The sequence below is a fragment of the Amia ocellicauda genome, chromosome 11 (genome assembly GCF_036373705.1).
Source record: "Amia ocellicauda isolate fAmiCal2 chromosome 11, fAmiCal2.hap1, whole genome shotgun sequence".
Taxonomy (NCBI): Eukaryota; Metazoa; Chordata; class Actinopteri; order Amiiformes; family Amiidae; genus Amia; species Amia ocellicauda.
The window spans coordinates 16,925,256-16,942,141 of record NC_089860.1 but is presented as its reverse complement, the minus strand read 5'-3'; the positions used below and the strand labels follow the sequence as shown (position 1 = coordinate 16,942,141).

The following is a 16,886-nucleotide window of genomic DNA, read 5'->3' as shown; positions in this document are numbered from 1 at the left end:
TTTTCAATGTCTATTCTTCAGGAGATACCAATGGTAATCACTCTGGAAAGCTAAGAAGCATTCAAACCTCGGGCATCATACACTTATTCTATTTCACAAACACTGACACCGGTTTCTGACTATGAGGACTCTGTTCTTGAACTGTTTTTGAACTTGAACTTGAACATTTCACAAGGAGTTCATGCTGTCTTCCAGAGTCTTTTATTCACATTACAGGTGCCATGCAATTCATTGTTTTTGAAAGCTGCTTCACAAATAAACCTTTAGACATCTTTGCATCCAGATAAAAGGATGCCACAGATAATGCACAATATTAGGTATTTAATCATAGAAGCCTTGATAACTATGCAAGATGGTACAGAAGCAAGTGTTATTTTCACCAAACTTTTCTATTTTATGACTGCTATTGCTATGGAGAAGCTGTCCTTGCAAATAAAGTCCTCCGAGCAAAAGCTCTGATATAAATGATGCAACACCTGCTGGGCCTAATGAAGGATTATCAGAGCCAGAGGCAAGGAGGCTGTGAAGGTCCTTGGGATCATCCATGGGAGAACATTACCTTAGCCTGTAACACAAACACACACACAAAAACACTCAACAAATAAAATGACACAAGAAATGTCTTCGAGGGTAATTACACCCTATTTTGTCTCACTCAGAGTCTCCCTCTCTTAAATATTACGTGTTAAGAATTACAGAATTATAATACAGGTTAAAATGCATTTCCACAATCTTCAGGCAAATGTTATGCTCCAGTTCTTTGCGTTTTTTTTGTTTAAAATCCTGTTATTCTTCTGTAATCACATGGACAGTGACTCATACCATCTACTACTTTCAAGTAAGTGCCAGCAATTAAGAGTGATTCATTTTTTTTTTTAAAGGGCATAAAGAAACAGTTTCATTGTCAGACATGGGCAGATCATATCTCCCAATTATTCTTCTGGAAATCAACCCTTCAAAGAAAACAGAACATTTATAGATGGTCATTTTATTATATTATTGTACATTTGTCATTTCTCACATTAAATGCAGTAGTATATGCAACACAGACACCCACAGCATGACATGAAAGTATAATGATATCTACTGCAGTTTTAATTCCTGTAACTTCAAAATGCATTGACTCCTGATTAATTATTTCCCCACATATTCACCATGAACATACTCAAACGATGATGCACATTCTTCAGGGCTACCTGTCTACGTGTCTTCTATTCACCAGCTTTTAACACACATCTACACCCAACTGCGTCAGCTCCCTGTCATTTGAATCCTAATTGTTCACAATATTAAATTCTTGTCCTGTAGCTTCCATCTGGCAGTCTTTGACCATCCCTGCATTTTAAATATCTGCCGTATTGAGTTAATTCAATATTGGCCTAATTTCCATATCACTTCATAGGGACACTTTCAACTGCAGATGCAAATTATTACCAGCTTCTGTTATGCTAAAGACTATGGTGATGTCACAACATAGCACATGCCAACTTTATAAACAGAAACGGATGCATTTTACTGAATGTTCTTGTCATTTCCATGCATACGTAGATCTAAATACATCGATTTGTGTACATGTGAGACCTATTTACAGTCCATATGAGGGAAAGTGAAATGATGTGACATAGAAAGGCTTTCATTCTGACATTGAGAAGTGCAAGAAACTATCCGTGACTTGTATGCGACCAAATGATGTGACTATGTCTCTTCGAAAAAAGCAATCGACCAGATAAAATGGGTAACGCTCAAGTCACGCCAGGTTTGCCCTTTTGTCTTTCTTGCAAACATTCAGTCTGAAATTATGACAGTTTTATGAAGCAGAAACAAGTCTACGCAAGGTAAAAAAAACTATTTTCACCACAAACTCAAAAAGTGAAATGTGACCTCAATGCGGGAAGGAATCAGGTACCAAGAAGTAAATAGTTCTATTGGGACATGTTCTGAGATGTCAAACAACACCAAGTGCAGTGCTCAATTACCCAGAACTCGTGTTGGAAAGAATCAATACGATCAATAGCAGAAACGAGATTTAAAGCAGAACACGGGAGGGAGCAACAGTAATCTTCGGGAATGTCATCATTAAATAAAGGCAGATGCATTATTTTCCACAGCAAATTGAACCCTATGACTGACTAAGTGCAAAGATGAAGAGCGACTCTTAGAGTGATATAAACCAATTGTGCCTGTTAAAAGCCAAAGACAGCTCCTTTCAGCTGTATTTCTTCATTTTTGCAATCTGGATGGCAGTTAGCACACAGGGACGCAATTCTGTTAGCATTTCAGCATGGTGGACAATTGCATACTGTAAACAATCAGATTATTTTATACTGAGAAGTGACTATTTGGCAAATAAATGATACTAGACTACATTACAGTAAAGACAAATAATTAGAGCTTAAGAGGTTGATGGTAACAATCAGCAATATACACCGATCAGCCATAACATTATGACCACTGACAGGTGAAGTGAATAACACTGATAATCTCATTATCATGGCACCTGTCAGTGGGTGGGATATATTGGGCAGCAAGTGAACATTTTGTCCTCAAAGTTGATGTGTTAGAAGCAGGAAAAATGGGCAAGCGTGAGGATCTGAGCGACTTTGACAAGGGCCAAATTGTGATGGCTAGACGACTGGGTCAGAGCATCTCCAAAACTGCAGCTCTTGTGGGGTGTTCCCGGTCTGCAGTGGTCAGTACCTATCAAAAGTGGGCCAAGGAAGGAAAACCGGCGACAGGGTCATGGGCGGCCAAGGCTCATTGATGCACGTGGGGAGGGAAGGCTGGCCCGTGTGGTCCGATCCAACAGATTGTTGAAAAAGTGAATGCTGGTTCTGATAGAAAGGTGTCAGAACACACAGTCATCGCAGTTTATTGCGTATGGGGCTGCGTAGCCGCAGATCAGTCAGGGTGCCCATGCTGACCCCTGTCCACTGCCGAAAGGGCCTACAATGGCCACGTGTGGCCTGGTCTGATGAATCATGAGTTCAAGGTGTTGACTTGGCCTCCAAATTCCCCAGATCTCAATCTGATTGAGCATCTGTGGGATGTGCTGGACAAACAAGTCCAATCCATGGAGGCCCCACCTCACAACTTACAGGACTTAAAGGATCTGCTGCTAACGTCTTGGTGCCAGATACCACAGCACACTTTCAGAGGTCTAGTGGAGTCCATGCCTCGACGGGTCAGGGCTGTTTTGGTGGAAAAAGGGGGACCTACACAATATTAGGCAGGTGGTCATAATGTTATGGCTGATCGGTGTATATACAGTGAGGGAAAAAAGTATTTGATCCCCTGCTGATTTTATACGTTTGCGCACTAACAAAGAAATGATCAGCCTCTAATTTTAATGGTAGGTGTATTTTAACAGTGAGAGACAGAATAACAACAAAAAAATCCTGAAAAACGCATTTCAAAAAAGTTATAAATTGATTTGCATGTTAATGAGGGAAATAAGTATTGTATCCCCTATCAATCAGCAAGATTTCTGGCTCCCAGGTGTCTTTTATACAGGTAACGATCTGAGATTAGGAGCATTCTCTTAAAGGGAGTGCTCCTAATCTCAGCTCATTACCTGTATAAAAGACACCTGTCCACAGAAGCAATCAATCAATCAGATTCCAAACTCTCCACCATGGCCAAGACCAAAGAGCTGTCCAAGGATGTCAGGGACAAGATTGTAGACCTACACAAGGCTGGAATGGGCTACAAGACCATCGCCAAGCAGCTTGGTGAGAAGGTGACAACAGTTGGTGCGATTATTCGCAAATGGAAGAAACACAAAATAACTGTCAGTCTCCCTTGGTCTGGGGCTCCATGCAAGATCTCACCTCGTGGAGTTTCAATGATCATGAGAACGGTGAGGAATCAGCCCAGAACTACACGGGAGGATCTTGTTAATGATCTCAAGGCAGCTGGGACCATAGTCACCAAGAAACAATTGGTAACACACTACGCCGTGAAGGACTGAAATCCTGCAGCGCCCGCAAGGTCCCCCTGCTCAAGAAAGCACATGTACAGGCCCGTCTGAAGTTTGCCAATGAACATCTGAATGATTCAGAGGAGAACTGGGTGAAAGTGTTGTGGTCAGATGAGACCAAAATCGATCTCTTTGGCATCAACTCAACTCGCCATGTTTGGAGGAGGAGGAATTGAGTGGCATTGTAGGAAAGCGCATGAATGCTGAATATTTAGTTATTTGTATTGAATATTCAAAACAATTCAAATACAGGCAATTAAAATCTGTAAAATACATAAATCAGACAGTGAGGATGTCTCTCTCTCTCATTATTTTACATTTCCTCTACTCACTGCTTGTACATGTGTGCCGCGCTTGGCAACCGGATTCGTGCGTCCTCTCACCGGCACTGTTTGGCCACTCCTGACTGGAGACACAGGGACTTTAATTCTTTCTAAATTTGATTCAATTATCCAATTAACTGAACTGCTTTGCACTGCACAGGAACTAGAGAAGGAGAATACACATTGAAAAGGTGCTGAATGAAATGTGATTATAATATAAACAAATCTATATGAAAAATGTGTACTAAATACTCAGCTGAGACCGCTAGACTTTGACCTATGCTAAAACAATATGGCATTTTTGATAATCTGATTCTATTATACCCTATACCTTCAAACTATCAGAGTCTACTGCTTGTAAGACATTAATAAATAACCCAAACATTGGATAATCTGTACTGGAGAGGGTAGGGCTGGAAAATGGAGTGGTGGGTTATTACTTTAAGGAAAAACATCAATTTGTCAGAGTAGAAAACCGTACATTATTACTGGATGTGGAAACAGTATTTGGATATATGTTATATGGGAATGGGGACTTAAATACCAGACTGAAACTGAAAACACTTGTTTGAGAGTATATAAGGAGAAGACAGAGATCATAATTCAAACCCAATTAACTCAACCAAGTTTTGAACATTGTAAACATTGCCACCATATAGAAGTGAAGTAATATTTAGTTTAATATATTTTCTCCAGTGCAACAGGAAATTAAACTGTCTGAACAGCCTCCCCCAAACCCTCATACTGTAATATACCTAACTGATAATACAGCATTTCAATTTGCTTAGCCTCAGATGATCAGATGATGACCTGAAAACTACATGCTTTTCTATTTTTCATTTTCAATAGGAAATCAACAGTATAGAAATAGAAAACTGTTCGAATGTGTGGATATTTAATTTAATGCCAGCTTATCCATGCTACAACGTTAGCTTGAGGCTAAACTTGTTTCTGTATGCTTGTTCATTATAAGAACGGTTATATGTTAGTACTTTATCAGGTTGCCTGTATTAGTTTTTTTCAAAATCAATCCCCCTTTGTAACACCATTTAAGTAGATAAAACATGGTGCTGCTTGTGATTTCAGCATGCATTTTGGAAAGCAATTCAAATGACTGCGTTTCTATTTTCCAATAAACAAGACAATGTGTACACAAGTTACATGATAAAGTTAGAAGATAGACTTTTAATTTTATTTTGCAATAATTCCTCTGTCCATAAAGATGTGATTGAATGTCGTAGCAAAATAAGTTAAGACATTTTACCATGCATTTCCTTCTCCCATACTCCCTGGCCTCCAGTTTCTAAAGCCATTACACGTGTCAGTAATGTTGTATAAAGCCAACAGAGTTTATTACGGACATAAATCCGTAAATCCGGACATAAGTCAGATTCTAATATAATTCTGTTTTGGAAATATAATTAATATAGGAGATAAAACAACTGCTTGAATACTTAATATACACTTATACATATAAAGTTTAACGGTATTTGTTTTTATTTATACTGTTGATAAAAAAATACTTACCATTATAGCAAAGCTAAATTGTCTCCTAACATATATTATGAATTACAGGAAAATATTCTTTATCCAATTTCAGAAACCGAGATATAATGACTGAGATGTCACTGACCTAGAATATCAGATTAAAGGATTTCTCAGTGGTCAGTTCCCATTAGATCGGTGGTGCATTCAGAAAGAAAATACTCCTTTTCCATTCCTATGGTTGAAAAAGTTTAAATGTATTTTAGAGTTCAATATTTTCAATTGTGAGTATTCACTATGGAGAGTGATGTTAACAGGATTTAAGTTGGGGAATCTTGGGTTTGGCAGCATAATGTATATATGCACATACAGACCAGTGACATAATGAGATCTAAATCAAATCCATGCAATGCATTCTCAGGTAGCTTAAGACTGTACAGTGTCCATATCAAAATAAATCATCATATAGATTAATTTACCCCATCCCCACAACATCTCCAAAATACATTAGATTGCAATAGTCATCTCAAGGTTATTATTCAGCAGATTTTAGGGACATTTACATGACAGTTGACTTCTGCCTAGAACAAGTTACCAAGCTGTTGCAGTGAATGAAATATACAGGACACTTCCAATTCATAGATGTAGAATCTGTTCTATGATTAAATTTGGACCAGCTTTGATAAAGCAAATGGCCTTTTTAAAATTCAAGGCTTCCAATGCATATGTGTAACAAAATATTTTGAAGTTTAATCATTTTTCCAGCACATTCCAATTTGGTTTCACTTTGAGTAGAAAGCATTTACACAAATTCAGTGACACATCCGAGCACAAAGATATACTGCTTTTAGCTTGATCTTTAGTCAAGTTTTTTTTTTTCATCATAGTCAATATAAAGGAATTTTATGTATGTATTATTTTAAGGAATCCACCACACAAAGCCACTCTCATCAGAAACTGTGTTTGTTAAAGTTTCTCTTGGAGTGGCTTTGTGCATGGGTAACCAAGGGTCACAGAAGAGGTTGAATACATGCAGTATCAGTTGCTAATACTGGTTTTTGACTAAAGACACAAAAATCAGACCGGAAAATAATCACAGTTTGGATATGCTCAATTGAAAGAATAACGGAAAACCACACTGCTCAGATACATTGAAATACAGCTGAGCAGAGGAAAATAAAATAATATTCACACAGCCTTCAAGAAGGGTACACTGCTGAAAGACAACAGGAATAAAAGGATTATTCAGCGGGTCCTTCAAAGGAAAATACAGCTATTGAAAATGGGTGGTAGGGCATTCAGCTTCTCCGAGTTGGGTTATGTATCACAAACAGGAATAATCAAAGATGAGGGCAGCATGTAAATAATATAGCAATCTGCTGTCATCTCTTTGTAATGCCAGCAGACACCTGAGGTGGGGGAGTACCATCAAAAAGGATAAACGACACGGTTACAGGGATGCAGAAATCAATACAGGCAATGAATAGGCTGTTCAATTACTGTCAGGGGAAGAAGTGCTAGTGATTCGAGATATGGACTCCCTTTCTTGTCTTAGAAAGCAGCCTACGCCCCCACACGTCTCTTCACCTATATGCAGATGTGCCAATGAAACATGATCGGGCATTAATATAGCAAGGAGATTATTCCCTAGTGATTAAACACACACAAACACACTTCACCAAGGGAAACAAATATGAATTTCACTGCTGTCAGCGGCTGTTGCTGTTATCATCCATGTGGTTAAACCAAGGCAGGTCTCGAGTGTTAATGAATTTTGATTTTTAGTTTCAGCCGGGTAATGAGAGTTCCCTTGTCTCATTATGCATTGCCTGCCGACTGAATTACAACTGGAAATGCTGAGAATTGCGTGTGGCAAGAGGCCAAGTTCATGTCAGGTGACAGGGGTGAGGGGGATTTAATAACTGCCAGTTGTAATGCATTTTCTATCTGCTGTGTTGGTCTTGGGGTTACCTGTGATATGCACAATACATATATTATTTCACTTTGGAGCACCAAGAGATTTATAAATCCATTTGCATCATAAGAGCATTGTCGTCATTGTCATGCAAATATATCCTTCCATAAAGGAAATAAACAGCAAGCCTTATGGGAATTATTGGATAAAATAACTATTTTTACGTCATGTTTTGCCTCATATTATATACTGTGGTCTGACCTTGTTGTAGAATCTGACTTCTTGACATATTAATCAGTGTCTGGTTGACAATTAACAAGTGCAGGGTTATTGGATAGCCTGTATCCTTGTCCCTTAAAGCTCCTTATCTATCGACAATTGTTGTTTTCCCATTTTCTCTGGATCTGGAGCATACTACTGAGTCCAGTGCTACACACAGGAGACGAGACAGTGGAAAGATGTGTGGTAAACTCTCTCTTCTGTCTAAACAAATACAAACTTACAATCCTCTCCACATGTGGTAGCTGAACAGAGTGGTGGTGCCAGTAAGTGGTAGGGTAAATCCACTTCCCACAGACACTCTTGTCACCATTTTAAACTGCCACCTAACATTTCATAAGGGAATGTAATGTACTGCAATGTTTCTCCTAGCTACTGAATACAGAGACCATTAGAGTTGAAGATTGAGGAACTGCTTGTGACAATGTGTCAGAAAAACACTGAAATATCACAATTCAAATATATACATAAAAATAAGCATTTTTCACTCTACACTGAAAGGTTGCTTTTCAACACGCATTGTAGTGTAATTGGAAATGGAACAAGACAAGTAGATTCCAAGAGCCATTGTGTTTAAAAGTGAAGACCGCATAGACCAAGTGTGCTTCAAGATAATGCTATTATTACATTTGTACTGAAGCAAATGAATACAACACTGGGAATGAAACTTAGATATGTAACTGAGAAGTGGAGGTAGGTAAACAGGGGATTCATCAATGTATAGAGCAAAAAGCACAGCTGTGGGCGCTAAACCCCATTACTGCCACCTCCCCTACTGCTCAGTTTCCAAGGGAACATCACTAGCCTGTCGTGAGGTGGACAGAGTGCAGAGACGAGCTCCCTGAAACCATCAGCACACATGCATATTCTCCATTGATCATTTATGAGCAAATTGTAGGCGGAGGAAATCCTTTTCACGGAGGAAATTCCACAACTCTGGCAGCAATGGATATCCACGTCATCAGATATTTCCAAGGAGCCTTAGCATAGTCTTATAACATACTCAGGAATAGTGATTCTGTGAAGAGTTGCAATAATCGTTCGATTTTTGTACAAGGAGTGTTATTCAGTTGTATTGAGCGTAACCATCATGCTGTTAAATGACCCTACTGGGAAATTCCCACTATGTAGACACGTCTGCACGCAAAACATCAGGTCAAAAGGGCAAACAACTTGCAGTCAGTTTAATCACGTTTACTGGGGTTGCACAAGTAATTTATTTTGAAAACTGAAGAGACCGAATAATTACATTTAATTTTCTCTCTTTCTATCTTTCTTTCCGAGATATACAGAAACATGTAGCTTTCAAGGGATGTTTGGGGACATATTGGCCACACTTTGTGTTTACCCAAACATTGTTGATGTAAATAATAATAATAATAATAATAATAATAATAATAATAATAATAATAATAATAATAATGCAAAGACATGCATACGTAATGTTACTGGCTTAAGTTGATCTCATACAGCATCATAATAATTTGAATAAGAAACATTTGCATATTACAGGGGGGCGGGCGGGGGTCATCGTGCATAATTAAGCTGATTATTAGGACATTTTCTTAAAGTGTTAAGATCCCATGTGAAGGTGATTGATTTCGACCTTCAGACTGACATTACTGTATATATAATATGTATGTATTTGTAAGATTGGCATGTCTGTTGGGATTTATATGTGCTTATGTATGGTTGGAATGTATCAGACTTTATTAAAGTTGCCAATTTTATTTTACACTTTTATTTTGGAAATCAACATGATTGCAAAATCATAATTTCATTTTGAAATACTCCGGAGAGAAGTGTTTTCCAAATTTGCTATGCATCGTGGTAGACCTGACTTATTCATGATGTGCGCACAGCTTTTCAATTTACATTGATAGACAGAATAACTCACAATGCAAGGAATAAGGCTGAAGGATGCCTCTAGGTAATTTACATTTAAACAGGCTTCAGACTCAACGTTTTATTAAGTCAAGTCCAAGATATAAAGCCCATTACGAAACATGCTTTTTCTTTAATACTGAAATAATTTGATGAATTCATATTCTAGATTTTATATGACACAAAATGTTATCCCAAAACCTGGCCTTTACAATTGGTAAAATAACACATCAAATATACACACAAATGCCAGCATAACATAATCTTCTACTTACATCATCATCATTATTATTATTATTATTATTATTATTATTATTATTGTTGGAAATTTATTTATTTAATTAGTTCACATATATTCCCTCATTAAACAAACAAATAATCAGATACAAATCCAATGTTCTTCAATGTCTTTATAAAAACAAATAGAGGATATACACCGCATAGAACTTTCTTCCGGCATTTTACTTTTCATTCATCGGTTTGTTTTCAATGTTACAAACTGTAAACCTTTGTTCAAACACAAATTACCAGATTTGTCAATAGGGGTCGCTGAATATCTCTACCGAATGTAGACACTTAAAAATAAAAACTTTAACAGAGTTGAACACTGAAATAAATTAAAAGTGAACTATATGTACTTATTCACCCCCCTATATATATTTAAATAATAATAATATGATGATGATCATTATTAATAAGAGAGCCTAGAAAACATTATTAATGCACATTCCTCATATTGTTGTTTTTATTCTATTAATTTGAATAGCGTTGCTGCACAGTACTACGAGTTTAAGTAAGTACACACATACATAAACACTGTTACGTTCACACAATCATGCACCATTCGTCGTTTCCCTATATATGTGGCATTTTTTCGTGTCTTTTTGTAGGTGTGTGTTTGTGTGTGAGGGGGGCAGTATCTAAAAAACTAAAGACACGTTTCTGAATCATCGTTTGTCATCATAAAACACTGGTATTGAGTAGTAAGGTTGAAAAGCAAGAGCACAGACGCACTACAAGGGGGAAACCCCTGCAAGCTACTTACGTGTGCTGTGCGGCGCAGTTGTGCTGCTCCTCTAAAGCCCAATTACCCGAGCCGGGCTTCTCGTAATCCACGGGCTCCAGGTCACCGCCAAATCGCTGTCCAGGGTCCTGAAATGCGCTGCACTTTCCTTCGGGGTCCTGTATCGCTGCTGCCGGCTGTCCATGGTACTGGAGGAGACGCGCATCGTCCCCAGCCTCTTCACCTAGGTGGGCATCCTGTCCTCTCGGAGAGAAAGTGCGGGGTTTCTGAAACCGCCGAGTTAATTCTGGCTGCCGAAAGCGCGGACCGTCCTCCCCATCATGTTGAGTCAAGTGGGAGCTGTTCTCCTGCTGGTGAGACTGGGATCTCAGCCGCTCATGGGGACTTGAGGCGCTATCCCCCTGTTGCTGGGAAAGAGAGGCTCCGTGTGGCGCTGGCTGGAAAGACGAGGTGCCCTCTGTGCTGGGATGAGTGGACAGGCTGTGGTTTCCCCGCTCAGCTAAACCGCTCTCCTCACCTTCCTCAGACATTAGTGATCATGTGTAACATTATTTGTACTATTATTATTATTATTATTATTATTAATGCGGTGTATGAAACTATGTGAACAGGAAAGCAGTAGTTTTTTGGCAGGCGACCACAGACATAAAAAGGGAAGGGTGGGGGGCAGAAAAAAAGGCTTTTATATACATACTCCAACCCCCCCCCCCCCAACCCACTACCACCACCACACACACACACACACACACATATCCTCCCTCCCCCCACTTGTAAAAAATAAAGCAATGGGTCCAGACCAAGGCGAGCGACAATATCAGATTAAAAGAGGTCAATCCCATGACATCACATACGCAAAATAAGTCAAAGACCCCCCAGTCACATTAAAAGCATTGGATATCATTCATTTGCTGTTATTTCGGATTAATTAAACGTAAATTGAATCAATTGTATGTTTGAAATACACTGTTTTTATAGGCTTATTAAAAAAAAAAAGTCAGTACGTTGGATGGTACTAAAAAGGGGATTTGTTTATGGGTTTGTTTGTTTGCTTATTCACTGTACTTAAGAAACTTTGCCGTTACATAACAATGCTTAAAACAAGTGTGTGATGAAATTATGATTATTTAAAGACATAAGTATTTTCATTGTAGTATAATCCTTCCGTGACAGACTATACAAATATAGCACTTGATGAAATTTGATCATTTACCTCCACGGAAACTGCTTAGGGCCATTACTGAATTTGGTCAATATTTATTTTTCTTTTCAATGAATAGATTTTAACATAAGAAGTCTCCTTTTTGTGCCATTTTTAATAACACCGATGTGGTACTTCATTGTGTATTACTTGAATGAGGAGTTTCAGGAAATAGTGCTATCATTTCCATTTGAAAAAGACAGAAAAAAGTAAACAAATACATTTAGTAAAATAAATAGTTGAGTTGGCTATTTGAAAAAGAAAAATCAATACCGAAATTGCAAATCAACAACGCTAAAACAATTAGTTGTCTGTGCAATGTAATGCCAATCCTTTACTGTCAATAGAAATCAGTGTAATTACCTTACTTTTGAGGTTTCCCCCTTAATTGTTGTGTAATGATAGTGTCATCTGAATCTATGTCCCTTAGTGCTTAGTCCACCTCTATTTTGCCAATAGAACTGAAGTTAAACTCAGTGGAAAAGGCACTTCTTTCCTGAAATTAATTTAAATGTCATTCCCTACAAGTATTGCAGATTGCATTATTTTACAAATACTTAGACTTCCGTACGAGAGTCCTGTCTTTTTTTGGCCTGGCGACATATGCAGTGCAGATCTCCTAGAGCCCAGACGGCTGGCACAGTTTGGCTGCTTGCATTATAGTCTGTGGAGACAGCATGGGAACACATCTAAAAGTGTTACCCTGGGCAAAAACAAATCTCCTGACACATAAAAAAACAGAAATAAAAATGAAACAGCCCATTCATGCTTCATCCTAGGAGACAGATGTGTGGGTAGTGTTTACCATAAATGCTGATGATAGCTTTCCCTTCCCTTTTAATTTCACAGCACCCTGAGACTCTGAACACAGACCTCTCCCCACTGCCACTCTTTCAAAGTTTGAAGCAAGGTTTCCATGTCAAACAGTTTATGCAAAGACGGTCTTCCTTTACACATATGTTCGTGTCTTGTTCGGTCCCCGGTGCACAGTTTTAATGTATAGGATGAAAGAGACAGCGTCTGTCACTGCAGTCAAAGATACTGAGTTCCTATCAGCAGAACTACAAGCAAGTCCTTGATCCTTCTCAGAAATGCAGGTAATACAACTTGAGATCTTCTGTCTACAATCATTTTAAATCGTTTAAATCATTTGTATAAATAATGCCAGTTCTAAAGGACAGCTATCACTACTATGTATAATTGTAGAACTACTTGAAATTATTCTAACATGGTAAATGCTGTGTGAATATCAATTAAATGCAACTTTTACTATTTGTCATGTAGTAGTAATATGCCATTGATATTTCTTGAATATGCTCTCCAGACCTAGCCCTTAGTTTTATTTTGTACTTCCATAGTTTTAATTGCTAGTGACAATGGTTAGTAACAGACAGATAATCAACTGGAACACATATGTTTTAGGATGACATCAGCAGTCACAATTAATGCTGCATTTTACAGAATGGAAAATCCGCCCCTGACCAGACACCAATCTACAAATTAAGATGGCAGTCAATTGCCTAATAAAACCTAACTGTGCTTCATCGTGTTACTGCAGTTCTCCCCATGCTGAGGTCTGCTGGTATCTCATCAGTGATAACCGCACTATATTATAAAATGTGCAGAGAACACATTGAATTAACAAAGTGTTCACTTCACTTTTCAAAACCTACATCCAAATAAAAGGCAGTTGTCAAATCATATCAGCATGTCAACCATTCATATAAAAATTGGTGGGATGCTTGAGTTGGTAAACTCCCATTGCAACATGATGAAACTAACATTTGTAATCATGTCATCACTTAAGCCTGCTAAACAGGAAATCTGATGTCAATATGCTTGTCTTCCCCATGGCGAACATTGTCTGTGGGCTTCTTGGAAAAGCCACAGCAAATGTGTAGATATTAATGACCTGCAGCTCCCAATTAGTCACGTTTGCCTTTTGTTCCCATTCAGTTCAAAATCCTCATTGTGAAAATATACCTAGAAGCTCCAGCTGTCTTTATTTTTTTACAGATGTTTTCTTTTCCGTTTCGTTTGTTTTTTACACTTACAAAATGTAATACCTTACAAAAAGAAAATAAGTATTGGATTCTAAAGCACACATTCATATTCTGTGTCATCTTTTGCATTAACATTTTCACAATACTGCCAACATTGCCCCAACACTTCATCTAAAGTCTTAGAAGTGGAGAGATGACATTACAAAGAAGAAAAGCCTTTTCGATATCAGAGTAGTGTGAAAAAAAGATGTTAGTCAGCAATACGTGGTTTATAACAAATGATGAAGATATATCATTTTGATATATTCGTTAATAACAAATTATCAAGATATATCACCAAACCTGAGAATGTAAAGGGCTCCAGGGTAGAGCTCATGTCATGAAGTACCCTCACTGAAGTCTGAATTTTGACAAAGCACAACTTGTGCACTCTGGCACAGAGCCTATGGCTGTATTTCTAATACAGTGTCTTAGCCAACATCTCAAGAAACAGATGCTGAAAAAATATGCTTGTTTTCAATCTCAATGTCACATCAAAGCACAAACATGATCAATTCAAAATCAAACCACTGGACATGTCTTAGGAAAAGGGCATTTATACAAAGTAAAAGATATTCGGGTAATCTTAGCTCAGAAACAGGAACCAGGAGGCAGCATTCAGTTACAGAAAGATCAGTAACACTTTACAATAAGTCTCCCTACTTACAGTGTATTTACATAGTAGGTACTTAGTAACTACATTTGTAGTTACTCATACGTACAATGTAATTATGGATTACATTGATGTAGATTGATGTAGATGTCAGTGCACAAATGTAACTATATATGTAACTAAGTTTTTTCTTAAATGCACATGTGATTATATACATAACTGGTCCCTACTAATACTAAAACCTACTATGTAGATACACTGTAACTAGGGAAACTTATTGTAAAGTGTAAGTAAAAGATCATTAATATTTGATGACATGTATCAAACAAAACCTGTGTGTTTGGTATGGGTAATCAATTTTAATGAGTCTTGTGTTCTATGTGTACATAATAATTTAAAGACTCCAAGGCTTTAAAGGAGAGGAGGACAACTGACCAGAAGTGTTCATCTGAATGAGAGTAAATGACTGATCCAAGGATGCAAACGGGTTACATACAATAAAATAAACCGTGATATGGTATAGCAATGTCCTTTGTGATTCGCTGGTAGGTCAAAGTGATGATTTGCTTTAGCCTTCAGTCTTTACTTTGGGCATACCAGCATGAATAGTGATTTGCACTGTTTTAAATAGTAAAACCATCGGCTTAAGTATATGTATGCCATTATATTTCATTTTCCATTCTTCTGAAAAAGAGAAGGCAAATGTACTTCTCAAATCATCATCTTTGTAGGGAAATTTAAGAACGTCTACCCAGAGCAATTACTTATGGGTTCAGCCACAGAAGAGTAATGGTCAATTTCTCTTCATGTAATTTTCTCTACATAACAGTGCTTCGTTTTCTCCTTGAATCCATTACACATATATATATATATATATATATATATAGTCAACTATTACCACCACAAGAACTCGGGGTATATTGATGATCTTAATTATTCTTGCACTTTGATGAATTATTCCTGTTCCATTGCACTTCATTCTATACAACCCCTATAAAACTGGAAAAACACAAATGTCTAGTGCCACAAATCAAAATAAACAGATTCAGACTGGTTAATCATGGCAAGTGCCTACTTCTTTATAAACAAACCAATGCCAGTTTTACAAATATATTTTCTGTGCCTTCGGATTCGTCCTCAGTAATAGGATTGGAATGGGGAATCGATACCACTGCACCACACAGGATTTTAAAACATGATTTTCTTTTCCTACTTGCAATCACTTTGGAAAGTAAACAAAATCTTCATAAGCTATGGACAAAAAAGTGCAAGTGCCTTAATCATTCCATCCAAAGGAGATAGTGGGATAATTTTGATAACCTTGATCTCCATGAAGACCAAGAGAGAACAGAAAGGATGTGATGTCCAAGTGACGGCTCTGTGATTTTACTGTTACACATGCTTGATTTTTGGTAATAATATACCAATACAATTCTAAAAAAATTAAAAGTTAATACAATATTTTACCCATACTGTTTGTAACTAGGGGATGCAACTATGTCTTGCACAAACAATATAGAATACACTTAATACACTGCTCAAAGAAATTAAGGGAACACTTAAATCATACATTGGATCTCGATGAACGAAATATATTAAAGATCAAAATCTTTACTGTACATTGTGTAATTCGTTGATAACAAAATTACGTAACAACGGTCAATGGAAACCAAAATCACCAACGGATTGAGTGCTGGATTGAAACTCACACCGAAAATCAAAGTAAACAACTGAAATCACAGGCTGTTCCAACTTGCGTGAATTTCATCACGGCAACTCATAATGTGACTCTGTAGTGTGTATGGCCCCCGCGTGCCTGTATGCACTCCCGACAACATCTGGGCATGCTCCTGATGAGACGGCAGATGGTGTGCTGATCTCCTCCCAGACCTGGATCAGGGCATCAGTGAGCTCCTGGACAGTCTGTGGCGCTCCTTGGCGGCATCAGATGTACCGATACATAATGTCCCAAAGGTTCTCAATTGGATTCAGGTCTGGGGAACAAGAGGGCCAGTCAATGGCATCAATGCCTTCATCATCCAGGAACTGCCTACACACTCTGGCCATATGAGGCCGGGCATTGTCCTGCACCAGGAGGAGCCCAGGGCCGACTGCACACCAGCAGCCCGCTGGAGGTAATTTTATAG

General features: G+C 38.0%; 1 protein-coding gene across 1 annotated transcript in view; it reads right to left on the bottom strand.

The window, feature by feature from the left end:
• trpc7b (transient receptor potential cation channel, subfamily C, member 7b) overlaps positions 1 to 16,886 on the bottom strand; it is a 108,829-nt gene that overhangs the window by 35,090 nt on the left and 56,853 nt on the right. The gene's annotated exons all lie outside the window — the stretch shown is intronic.